Source organism: Halictus rubicundus, chromosome 6 (assembly GCF_050948215.1).
Source record: "Halictus rubicundus isolate RS-2024b chromosome 6, iyHalRubi1_principal, whole genome shotgun sequence".
Classification (NCBI taxonomy): domain Eukaryota; kingdom Metazoa; phylum Arthropoda; class Insecta; order Hymenoptera; family Halictidae; genus Halictus; species Halictus rubicundus.
This window is the reverse complement of record NC_135154.1, coordinates 15,342,227-15,354,995: the sequence shown is the minus strand read 5'-3', so window position 1 is coordinate 15,354,995 and position 12,769 is coordinate 15,342,227. Positions and strand designations below refer to the sequence as shown.

Below are 12,769 nucleotides of genomic sequence, written 5' to 3'. Positions count from 1 at the left end.
ATATACAGTGCAGGATAAAAATAAAGATTGTGTGTGAAGCGCTACTTCTACTTTTTTGTTTCTTTTTTTGTAAAATTCGCGTGCACCTTCCTGTCAGTGTCAGTGTCTATGCGAATTTCGCCGGATCTCTGAAGACCGAGCCCCTATAAAATACGAAGCGTCACCACGAATTACTTTTCGTTTGTCATTCCTCGGAACACGGTAGGAATTTAACCGAGACGCACAGGCCTCAAGTTTCACCGGCGAAGTGAACGAGAACTTTGAGAAACACGTCGCGTCCCATGGGATTCGGAATCCTGAGATTCCATTCAGCGATGTATTCTATTATACTCGTCCGCTTTTAAACCGCCGATGCCGCTGAAAAACTTATGCTACTTCGCCGAACAGAGATTTGACGTGATCCCCTTCGCAAATGAGTTTTCGGGGAATTAATTAAGAACCGAAACAGAATCGGAGAAGTAAGACAGCGATGGGAACGGGGAGGTTAATTTCGAACGAGTTAAACCTCATTTCGGAAAGATATAAGTTGAGTCTTCTCTAGCTTACGCTCTGCAAATAAATATTCCGGACAAATTAAGAACAGAATAAAGAAAAAATGAGATTTCGTAAACTTCCAGTTCTTTTCCGAATGCTTATGGCAAGTTTTACAGATTTTTTAATTTCCAAGGTATTTGTCAAATATTTGATTTTTAACTTTGCTATAATGATGATGAGTGATGATGAGATTAATCAATATTTGCGTGGACTGAAAGAAGTTAGTAATGCTAAAGATAAAATTTGTTGGAACGTTTTTTTGGGATCGAATTATTTTTAAAAAACCACGGAGCACGAATTTTCAAGTTTTTACAAGAATGAATACCTTAGACAAACAACTCGCCAGTCTTTATTAAGCCCGCACGGAACGAAGTCTTTTTCGAAGCAACAAGTAACGAGGAATAAAAACGGATTACTTGCAAAGCAGAATACAAACCCGTTTCAAAGCGGGACAGCAACCATTAAGCGTTGTAATCGTTATCTTTCTGTTCAAGAAAGGACCGTTCTTTATCACGATTGCTAGAACGTTCAGTTCAGAATTAAATACATTAAAGACCATGACGAAGAAAACATCGTTCGCGAAGGGTCGTTTTTGTACGACGATGTTTAACTGCTACTTGACCGGTTAAATAAAGTGGTGGTTTCAAGACGATTCACTAGATCAATATAATTTATGTTCATAAAATCAGCTCATTGAGGCTTCAGTGTTGTAAAGTTCATTTAAAAATACTCACCCAATTGAACTTTTCATTTAGAAACAACTTAACTTGAATAAAGAAATCAGTATCTTATCTAGGCGTGTTTGTTAGTAATTACTATTAATGTAGAATGTGAGGAGAATACACAGTTTTGTGTCATTTCGCATACGAAATGAAGTTAATACGAATTGCTTGTCATGAAATTTCAAAAACCTGTCACTCGATTTATTTCAAACTTGGTTCGAAACTTCAGCTATTTCGGTCTGAATCATTACTGAATCAATGTTCTACTTTGTCCGATGTAACTACGAAATTTAACTTTTGTGAGTTGGATAGCTAAGCAATTTTTAACAAGTAGAACTATGACAGCCCCGGACATGTATATTTTATAAGGTTCCTCGGCTGAGCTGTCACAATTTTTCGATCCCAAAAAATATCGCTGCGCACTCTGAAAATCGATGGATCAGCCCGTAAAAGTTAAAAATCGACAGGTTTAAAGAAATACGTACAAATTATTTTTCAAAGAAGCACAAACTCCTCGATTTCTTCCCCAATGATTTCTTTATCGAATCAGAGCCTTCCGCGGTTAACGACCCCACGAAGCAGACGCCGTGCCGAGGAGCCCGTTCTTTGTGAAAACGAGAAACGCAGTAGCCCATTCTCTCCTTGATAGTGCGTACATCGATTCGATAAAAGTCAGTCTGCCTTTCGCCCGGGAACAAATATTGGAAGTAGTGCCCGGCCGATAAGCGCGAAACTCGGAATCCGAATCTGCCGTAGATTATGCCGAGTTCACCGTTGTTTACGCGCGCGTCTGCGTGAATATATGCGTTGGTGTGTGCATATGTGTACGCATGCACACACACACACACACACACACATGCCTGGGGATCGGTCTGCTTTACGAGGCAGATGTTGATAACGCGCGACAGACAGCGACAGAGACGGGGACAGTGACAGCTGGCCCGTATTGTTCGACACGTTCGCTGATTATAGGTCAAAAGTCCCTTACGAGTCGGAAGAATTATCGAAGAAGGGCCCGACAGTTATTCCCTAAGCCCAGAAGGGTGCAGCTCTCCCACGATTAATCCCGAGTCCCTGCATCGTGCGAGATCATCAACCCTACAAGTTGAAGACGCTTCGCAGAAGCTAATAAATTTTTGAGAACGATTTGATAAAAAAATAGTAGCAAATTGATTGACACTTAACGGTTGGATTTATCAGCAGGACTTGTGCTCGACCCTCGCGGGAGCAGTCGGGATAATTAAGACTAAAATTTTTATTTTGTACTTGAATCTATATATAGAACCAAAAAATTATTAAACGAATGTCCCGTTGAAAATTAAAGAACTGATCAAGTTTATCGGTAGAATTTTGCTGCCTCGAAGTGCTTTTGATTTACCCTTGCGTGATCAATCCGAACAAGTAGAGCTGAAATTTTTATTTCCACTGTAAATCTACGAAACAGTAAGTATCCAAACAGTGGGCAATTAAAAAATTCTCGTGTACAATTGAATGTCCGATTGACCACAGAAGGACTGGTCAAATTTGCGATTTGCGGGGCAGTATTGTCCGTCGAGGTTTTTTTAATGATGATTGAGAGTTCGAGTAGGAAAGTATAGATCTACTAGTGACTAATTTGCTCGAGACTCCGTTTGCGAAATCGTATCGCCGATCAATCGAGCCTGTCAAAATACAAGCAGTTCTTCGGGATGGTTGAGACTCGAGACGGTCCGGTGAATGATTGAAAGCTGAAGAACGTCTCTCGTTTGCGATGAGTAAACCAATCGGGGACTGTGCAGTCAGACAGTCGACACTCGGTGAACGGGGACTGAACTATCGACCACAACAAATAATGTAATTCTCTGTAGCGGAATTTTAATGTCGTCGTGAACGGAATTCGTTACTGGCGCCGGTCTGGCTCGACTTGACAGACTCCTGATGTCCGACTCGACACGACTGTTACTACTAAGACGGAGACGGTGCTGTAAAGTGTCCGGTCTGGTGGACAGTTCACGACTGAACCTAAATCATTCTGATTTAAAATCTCTTATACTAACACTCAACACTAGAAATACCAGTCAAATCAGGAACACTAGTTTCAGATTTTTTATTCCAAAATGATTGAAGACATTTCATTATCAGTGCGTGTATATTACAATAAAAATTGTGTAAAAAATCGTGCAACGAATGTGTTTTTCTATTTTTTATAAGAAAAATTGAATTCAAGTTGTATTGACTGCTTGGTATTTCTAATGTTAATCGATATAGCGGTTCACGACGGACTTCGATCTTCTATGGCACGGTCTTCGAGACGAAACATTCGAAGTAATTTGGCACGATTAGTGAAACACAAAAATTTTACTAAAAAATAAACTACGAATTTTACGCATTCGTGATTCAAAACACAGCAAAAGATTTTGACTAAAATTTGGAATAGTTTACTACGACACCGCAGGCCGCGCGATAAAACAAATGGATGTCCGTCAGGAACAGTTTTTCTAGTTGGCAGACATTTAGCATAACAATCCGTGGTAATAAATACCACGGCATTATAATTCGTTTAAAAAGGTTCATGGGGTGCCACAGTCACCCCATCCAACCGACAGAGGGTCAACTGCGGGTTTTTGATTTCACTGACCGTATCTCGAATATAATTTCTCGGTGTTGCGACCGATGTGACTCAGAACCAGCGATTATTTTTATTTAAAATTCAATTCGTTTTATTTAATCCGAATTTCTGATAACACTGATTTTTCGAGGATAATTTCCCGGTCGTTGCGATTCGAATTGCACTCGGTTAATTCAAAAGCGAAACTTGTTTTAATGACGATGCGAACGTTTTCTACGGATAATTCCTTTGAGGAATTCCCGAATGATCTTTCGAAGGAGTTCACTGCGCGACGGACGAAATGACGGCAGACCGTATCGAAGACACTGTTGTTGAATATTTCCGAAATATTACACGAAATTATGCGAAACATTTCTTGCTCAGAAAACGACGAAACTGGATTAAAACGATTATCGAATCGTCACGAGTTTGTCTATTCCTCCCGGTGTCGCGACAACTTGCTCATTGCCGTGACAATTAATCGTTACAGCGACAGGTTCCTTGTTACATGCACCAAATCGCAGAATTTTTCTCGTTCGACACGGTTCACTCCTGTGGATCACTGATCAGACAAAAAAAAAACAGAAGCGATAACATATAAATGGTAACACAAGGATGCAAAATATCGTAATCGTACAAGTCCATTTCGAAACTCTCTTAAACTTCTTTTTCGAAAAGGTAAAGAAACTCGAGAAGATAGTTTATTCGCAATCGTCCGTTCAACGAGATAGATGCTTGTACGACCACCGTGTGATAAGGAGGTAACAAAGGATAATGATAAGAAAATAAATAAATGAGCACACAACACAGAAAGCATAAATTATATTTCGTAATAAGACTTTGATGGGAACGAAAGTGAAACACCGATAGAGCGTGCACCGTATAAACCGCTCATTGACGATCGCGATGAATAATGGAGGGATCAATTAAATCTCAATTAAACACCAGCCGAATAATACAGGTCCGTTGCTCTTTTCAGGGCGGTCCAACAAGTAAGCGTGTATTTTTTTTTCCCCCTCTGTGTCGGCGGACGCGAACGCGTTCATTCAGCATCCGGGAAAACAGCACGCAATCACTCCCGAATAACCGGTTCGAAAGGCGGCTCCATTAAAATTACAATTCACCGTTATCGGAGGGAGAACGCGCGACTTAAACGGCCGAGCGCTTTCGCCGGTGGATCTCTGCTAGATCGGGGTTTCGAAGGAGGATCGCGAAGAAATAAAAATAAAAATAAAAAAAAAAAAAGAACAAACTCAGCGATACAGACGGGTCCATTTCGTCGCACACTGAAATTCATTGCTAGGCGCGAGACGAGTACGTCCCCGAGGTAGTTAATCCCGTCGCACTTAACAGCTAGCCGATAAAAAGCGAGAACCATTCCCGGTAGAATGTCCCGTCGAAGATTTAGCTGCCCGTTAAAATTCGAGCTGACATCAGGATCGACGATCTAGACGAACTAGACAAACGAGTGGAACGAGATGAGCGAATACCGTCGAGTTTTCTAGGGGGTGTCTAAAGAGACGTCACTCGAATAGATCAACTCGCAGCCGCATCGGACGTACACTGAGACCGGTAAGTCCAAGAAAATCGTATACGACGATCGAGGGACATCACTGAAATCCGGCGAACACATGTCAACGGACCGTGTCACGGTGGATTACCTTATTCTCTCGGCAGCGGCACGTTATCCGGCTGATAAAACTGCACGTGTTACACTGACTCACGACGACGGGTTACGGCGGGCTTAGTTGCTAAACAGTCGAGTGGCACGAAAGAGGAAGTTACGTAGGAACACAGAACAACAGTCTTTGTCGAAGGTCGACGAAGCACTAGACAGGCGTGACGAGGCGGAGGGACCCGCTACCTTCAACCTCGGTAGGTAGCAGCCTCGCAATGTCTTTGCACACTGTACCCGATGTCTCCACAGTACCGTTCCGTCATCTTAGCTTCATGTTCGGATCCCGGGATCGGTATCGTTCGTTCACAGAAAAAAACCGAAAACCAACAACAGAAAGGAAAACGTCACGACCGCTAAATGATCCACGATCGTCTGTTCGTCATGATCGACTGGATACGTCGACGTAGACGACGATCACGAGATGCAACGATATACAACTAACACACAATACGTAGCCTCTCTCCGGTCTGTTTAGGGTTCACGCGTCCACCACTAACAACTATCACCGGGCTTCTGCGATCATCCGAAGGAACCACCGACCGGTCCAGTGCGTCGCTGTCTCACCTCCACGCACCTCTATCCTGAAAGCCCTCGTGTGCACGAACTTCACGCACGCGTTTTCGCACGACGTTTGCTCCTTCGTGTCCTTAGGTCGCGCGTATATAAGAATGCCGGTAACTGCGTGTGTGGCTGACGGTGATACGCGTCGGTGTGCGCATGCATTTATCACCAGTGCCCGCGTGTCACAGTAGCAGCAGCAGCAGCAGCAGCAGAAGCAGTAGCAGTAGCACGACCGTGTGCCGGATCAGCGTGATGCGGATCGAGCTGGATGATTTGGCGGTTACGCGCGCGCGTCTGTGTGCGTCCGAGTGTGCCAGTGTTGTCCGGTGGTTCCACGGGATATGGTTATATGTACATATGCGATCGGTGGTATAGTTGTAGTAGTAGTCGTAGTCGTAGTGGTAGTAGCGCGCGCGTCCGTGTTTACGTGTGTCGTCGCGGTGTGCATGTAGTGGTAGTTGGTATGGTTGGGTCAATGTATCCGCGTGCATGTATGTACGCGTTACGGTGTAGGTGCGAGCGACGCGGTAGCGCGCGCGCGCCGCCTCTACGGTAGTTATGTTACAAGGTGTACGCGTCTTAAGTGATTTCGGCCTGGCTGGTCAGCCCGGCAGCTCCGTATGATGAGGCCGCCGCTTTGCTACTGACAGACCTAAAGACCACCCTAACCCTGCAGTCGGGGACGAGGGGTTCCCCACCCCCGTCGTCAGCGGGCGAGAGAGAGACCACCCCTCCGCCGCCAGGGACTGGGGCGAATAAGCAACCCTTAGCAGCCGATGCCACCTCCACGGTGGCGGCGCAAACGCACTCCTGCCTCCGAGGGTAGTCTTATCCCCACCATTTCTTCCGTAGGAGCGATACTGTCACCCCCACCCACCCCCAGACCGGTCCAGCACTACCACCACCAGGAGACTCTCTCTCTATACCCCGCGATGCACGCCGATCCCGACACTGCCGCCGCCGACGCCGCCGACGCCGACGCCGACGCCGACGCCACCGACGCCGACGCCGCCGCCGCCGCCGCCAGTCGTTTCTATACCCCTCCAGTCCGACTCGAACGTCGGGAAGAGAGAACCCCTTCCAGACCAACCGAGAATCCCCTTCTTCTCCGTCTCCCACGCTGCTCCTAACCGGAGAGTCGTCTTAAGATAAAAACACGGACGATCGGGTTTTGCAGTTAACCCACTCACCCTCGCCTCCTCCTAGCCCCCACCCCCGGACCAGCTAACTTTTCCTTCCACCCCACCCGGCGATCTAGCACTATCCTCTTCTACCTTCGATACAAACCTACCCCTTTCTGCTGCTCGCCTAACCTCTCACTCGTTACGTCTTCCTCTCTTTTCTCGATGGACTAACCCTTACAAGCAACCACGACTAACCCCAACCCCTCTTATCCTTCTACTTTTTCTTGTTCCTTCGATCGTACCCTCTCTCTCTCTCTCTCTCTCTCTCTCTCTCTCTCTGTCTCCCTCTCCCTCTCTCTCCCTCGCTTTCTCCCACTCCCTCTCTGTTTCTCTCGCTCCCTCCATCTCTCTAGCTTTCTCGTTTTTCCATCACGGTCTCTTTCTCGCAGTCTTTTTCTAGATCGACGGGACTTTCGATTCTTTCGTGGGCAACCTTCAACCCTCCCGCTTCCCCGCAAACCCCTTTTTTACTCTCTTCGACGACCGATACGTCGCGTGTCGACCTGTTCGACGTTATCGTGTACCCGTTCACCCTCCGAACACACATGTCCCCCACTTAGACCGGGCCGACTCCCACCAAACGGAGGCAACAACGACCTCGTGGTTTGTCATGCGATCGGTATGCATTGTTGCCAGCGCATTCCGGAGCTTTTTTTTATTTCGGACCCCTCTGATCGACCTTTGATGCACTCCGAACGTGACACTGTCGCGCCAATGTAACCTGACCGACAAGATCACTTTCACCCCCCCTCCCCTCTCCCTCCCTTGCGGTGCCTCGCGATAGGGCTTAGCTGGACCTCGGGTCAACGTGTCTGGAGACACTTTTGGATTTTGCGTAGCTTGACCAGCTATCGGTGTTTTTGGGGACACGAAACGGTTTTTCGGGATTCTTATAAATACGATTCATGCAACGTCGGAAGGAGTTTATCGTCTCTGTGACAAATTTAGCTACAACAAAGTGTGTGTGCTCACTTAGCTACAACACTTATTCAGGATTTTTATAGGTACGCTTCATGCCAAAACGACTGTCATCTACCTGACAAAATTAGCTACCACGAAGATAGCCACTTAGCTACGACAATCTATTTGTTCGAAACGAAGCTAATTCTTACTTGATTGGACCGTTTAGGTAACAACATTCCTCAACCATTGAAAACTTAGCTACCCCGAAGACCTTGTTCTTGGCAATTATCGTTTAATTTGGTGATTGCCGCAATTCCGCTTTTACTGCTTCCAAATTAAGCCAGCAACAGTGATAGTGGAATTGATAATTGTTACAAATAGTATCAACAACTAAGTACACAAGAAATAAATATAATTCTCGAAAACTGATTTTGCCGAGTTTAAATGAAACTTGAAGTGTAAAATGAAAAAAAAAACAGTTTGAAAGAAATAATTATTATAAGTTTAACGGAAATAGTTTGGATATAACCATGCAAAGAAATGTTCAATCACCGTGTCCTGTAAAAAGACACGAAGCACTGACCGTTCTCAATACTCCATTTTCCATCGCTGCGACCTGAAGTCCAGAATTTTCGCAAATATACCGAGTATTTCTAATTTCCTTGTTCGCGTTGCAAACCGGAGTTGCTAATTCGGAGGGAAGCTAAAAATTTGAATAAAAGTGCATAAATTCAGAGGAAGCACAGCTGCTTCTAATTGGGAATAAAAACTTTCGAGTGGCCTCGTAATCAGCGATAGCCAGGAAGAGTGTTGTTCCAGGTTCGCACTGTGTCGCGAAATGAAACGAACGAACCGGGCATTGTAGTAGCCATCACCGCGATGCCGAACATCCTCGCAGATTGCCCGTGACGCGCACAATCGGGACGAAAGGATTTAATACAATCGGGAGTAGCAACGAAATCTTTGAGCGCGGGTCCACTGTTCAGCTATTCAAAGAGAAGGACACGGGTGGCCAACTGCCCGTCCCACTGTGCGCACGAAGATTCAATGCGAGCCAGGAAAAGTTCTGCACGCACACGATGACTCAGAACTCTGCTGTCTGATCAGCGTCCGATTCGAAAACAATGAAATCTTCCGTTCGAGTTAATCAGCGCCCGACGTCCACCTTTTCAAAACTACCTCTCTTTTCTAAGTTCCCGGCGAATCGAATAAAAATACAAAAATCGAGTATTCCGATCAAGAAATGCAAGACGACGTCGAAACAAAAAAAAAAAAAAAAACGATGACAAATGCAATTTCCTTTGCGAATATCTTTTTATTTTCATAGACTATTTTGGACCACCAGTACTATGTTGGTCTACTAGTTCAGTGAAAATAGGAGAAACGTCGAAGTCAAGAGTTCGATGCAATCGGCGCCGATGCGAAATTTTTATGCCAGTCCAGTTTTGTTCGCGATTTTCGAAGCGGCCACCCCACGCATGACCGTGCGACCCCACTCCCGATCGAAACTCATTTATACTTTTACTACCACTCCGGCGACCTGGCCATGGAATTGTTTATGACACGATTCGTTTGATTATTAGCTGTTTATACGCGGTCATCGATCGCTTCGGTGACTGCCACGCGGCATTTCGACAACAGAACGCATCCGAGCCGTGTTCCAGCAGTAACCCTTCCTGCACGACTAGCTTACCCGTGCATTTTTCTCGCCCAACCCTTCGAACGGACGGAACTGGTTCTACCGGGTTCACGATTCAAGCTGGATATTCATTTTCGGACCCTCAGTTCAACGGGAACGTTCGCTAGCATCAGGGATCCCTGTAGCATCGTGCAAGTAATCGACTTCTACTCGACGGACCTCCGAGGAAAATTGTCGTGCACTATTTCTCCTATTTTCTCTCAAAAGTATTCGAAATTTGACTAACGAATGGCCTCAAAACGTTTATATTATCGGCTTCAATTACGCGGAATTTAAAACGCTGGACGCCGGTTTATCTTGAACTCGTTAATATCGAACGATTTTGCGTTTAATACTTCGTGGCATGTGCCAACGTTTTAAAAATTCAAAGCAGAACGATGTCTATAAAATTGAATGTTAGGAGTAATTATTTTCAAATTTTATAGATTTTTAAATTTTACTGAATTTTTATGTTCGGTATAACGAAAGTCGATGTGTTTAACTCATAATTTCAGAAGGTGTGTGCTCGAATGAGTTTCGTGTTACACGAGTTTTATTGAACATTTAACGATCGTACCGATTTTTAAGAACAACGATTTTCTTTTCTCGATTATTTATTAGTCGTTGTTTACACGTTTTAATTTTCTCAGCACGTGTCTTTCTATTCCGTTGCCGTCGCGTCGGCGGACGACTTCGAGTGAATCCACTTACGTCTGATAAGAACAGACCGTATCTACTTCGACGGAGAAGTATAAGAACGGCTCACTGTTTCTACAGCTCTCCGGATCATTCACATAAAAAAAAAAATGTTTATAACTCGTTAGATTTTTCTAGGATTTTTCTATTCGTCCTTTTTGAAAACAGAGGTCCTCGCATAACGCGGAAGTTTCAAGAAACGTTCACCCGTGAAAACGATTTACATTCTGTTTCCCTCGGAAGTCATTTTTCATTTTCATAAACCCGGCTATCCCGGCGAGATTTTCATTCATATTCGCACAATAAGTCCGCGTTTTGCTCTCGTTAAACCGATTTCATTAACGCGCACGGCACATTAACGTTACACGTACGGGAATGTTAATAGACGACGAATAAAACATTCGCGTTCGTGTTATTTTAATTAAGCGGCCACGTGACTCCGATATATTCATTTTATCACCGCCTGCGATCGCCTTTCAATTTAATAATCGCGTATTAATCCGTGGCCGTCACTTTATTAACGATCGTTGTTCCGGCCGGTTTTCTTTACACTGATTTTTACGCACACGCGCCGCGTGAGAGTCTCGAAAGCCAGCACTTTCCACTTATTTTAATCACCCGGCAAACAATTCCACCACGTTCTCGATTTTTCGCGAGTACGTTTAGAGCGATTAGATTTCGTTCGGTTAGTTAGTCCACAATCAACACCGTCACCACTTGCACACTATCACCGTAAATTGCACCACTACCAAAGACCATCGAGGAGGAGAGGCTACGACAAGGGAAACGTATCCGTGGACGACAGACAAGGCGCTCGGGCGGAAAGAAAATCGCCTAATCGCCGATGAAACGCTCTTCGCCTGAAAGATGAACCTTCGCCTTTCCCAACCACACAGAGAAACAACAAGACAAAATGCGGGAGCGATTTCAAACACGAGAAAGAACATTTTCGAACATTCTGTGTCTTAGGGAAAAACATCGAAAGCAGCCATCGCACTACCTCTTTCCATTCAATTTTCAATTTGCAAAAACAAACACTGGAACGAGAACGACGAGTTAACGGCGTTCTTTAACAGAATCCGAAGAAATGCGCCCGAGAAAGTGGCGGAGGATCGGCCACAACATCCGAGACGACAAGGAAATTCGCGAGACGGTCAAGGAAGCTCCGTTTCCAAAACGACACAGAACAATAAAATAAAATAAAAATCGGCGAGCGGTCCGTCGAAGACGTCGACCCCCGAGGACCGCTTGCCCGGTGGAACGAAAGGTAAACCAAATGAGTAAAAATATCCAAGAAACTCAGAAGAAAATCCTCGTGACGGTGGGGACTCACCTGTGTTCGATTCCACTGGCAGACGATTTCGAGAAGACGTGTGTGTGTGTGTGTTGTCGAACGGTGTTCACAAAAATTAAGTCGGCGCACTCGACGGCGTTGTAAAATCCTCTTCTTGGATTCACGGATCACTGGTAGCCGCCGCGATCGAGATCGTGTTCAGCCGGGAACTGTCACCGTTCTCGGTCTCGGCTGCGATCGAGGCGCGCGCGTTCGAGTGTTTCTGGACGAATACAAATTCGCCGCGAACCACCTTTTTGTGCACGTCTTTGAACCTGGCGTTTTCGTACAAACTGTCGTGTTCCGTTGACCCTGGACGATCGGCGAAAAAAAAAGGTGACTGGTCGATGATACGAATCGTCGTCGTGCGATGCTTTTCGGTGTGTCCCCCGGTGGAGTGTGTTCGCGGGGATGGATCTTCTTCTGGAATACAAGTTGTTGCTTGTCGCCCCGCTCCCGGCCCCCGGTTGTTCGCGTTTGGAATACTACGTTGGTTGTGTTTGTTAGTCGAAAAATTGAGAAATAACAAATCGTCCGTTTCTTCTCTCGGCTCGCGCGCGGCCCCGGTGCCTTTTGTCCGTGGGGCCCGGCTGACGAACGTGGCCGATCAGCGCGCGGGTAGAGAGAGCTTGGGCTTCGTGGCGGAGCGCGAACTTGCGGGCTTGCGGGCGCACTGGCGCACACGGCACACTCGCAGCCGCGTAGGCGGAGAGAGGAGAAGCTCCGACGGATGCTGTAAGCCGAAGGGAGAGAAACACAAGCGCCGGCCACCAGCCGAGCCAAGCCGCCGCGCCGGCCCCTCGCGGCCGCTGCCCCGGACGGTGGCGACGCTAACGTTCGCCGTCGAAACCTCGCACACTCTACCTTCGCCTAGCCGGACAACCAACCTCCCA

The 12,769-nt window shown here is 46.0% G+C and overlaps 1 long non-coding RNA gene across 1 annotated transcript in view; it reads right to left on the bottom strand.

The window, feature by feature from the left end:
* The window catches only part of LOC143354931 (uncharacterized), a 123,702-nt gene extending 111,145 nt beyond the window's left edge, over nucleotides 1–12,557 (bottom strand). Inside the window, exon 1 of the long non-coding RNA XR_013082420.1 lies at nucleotides 11,877–12,557. This is a non-coding gene — a long non-coding RNA (uncharacterized LOC143354931). The remainder of the gene's footprint in view (nucleotides 1–11,876) is intronic.
* Between the last annotated feature and the right edge of the window lie 212 nt (nucleotides 12,558–12,769).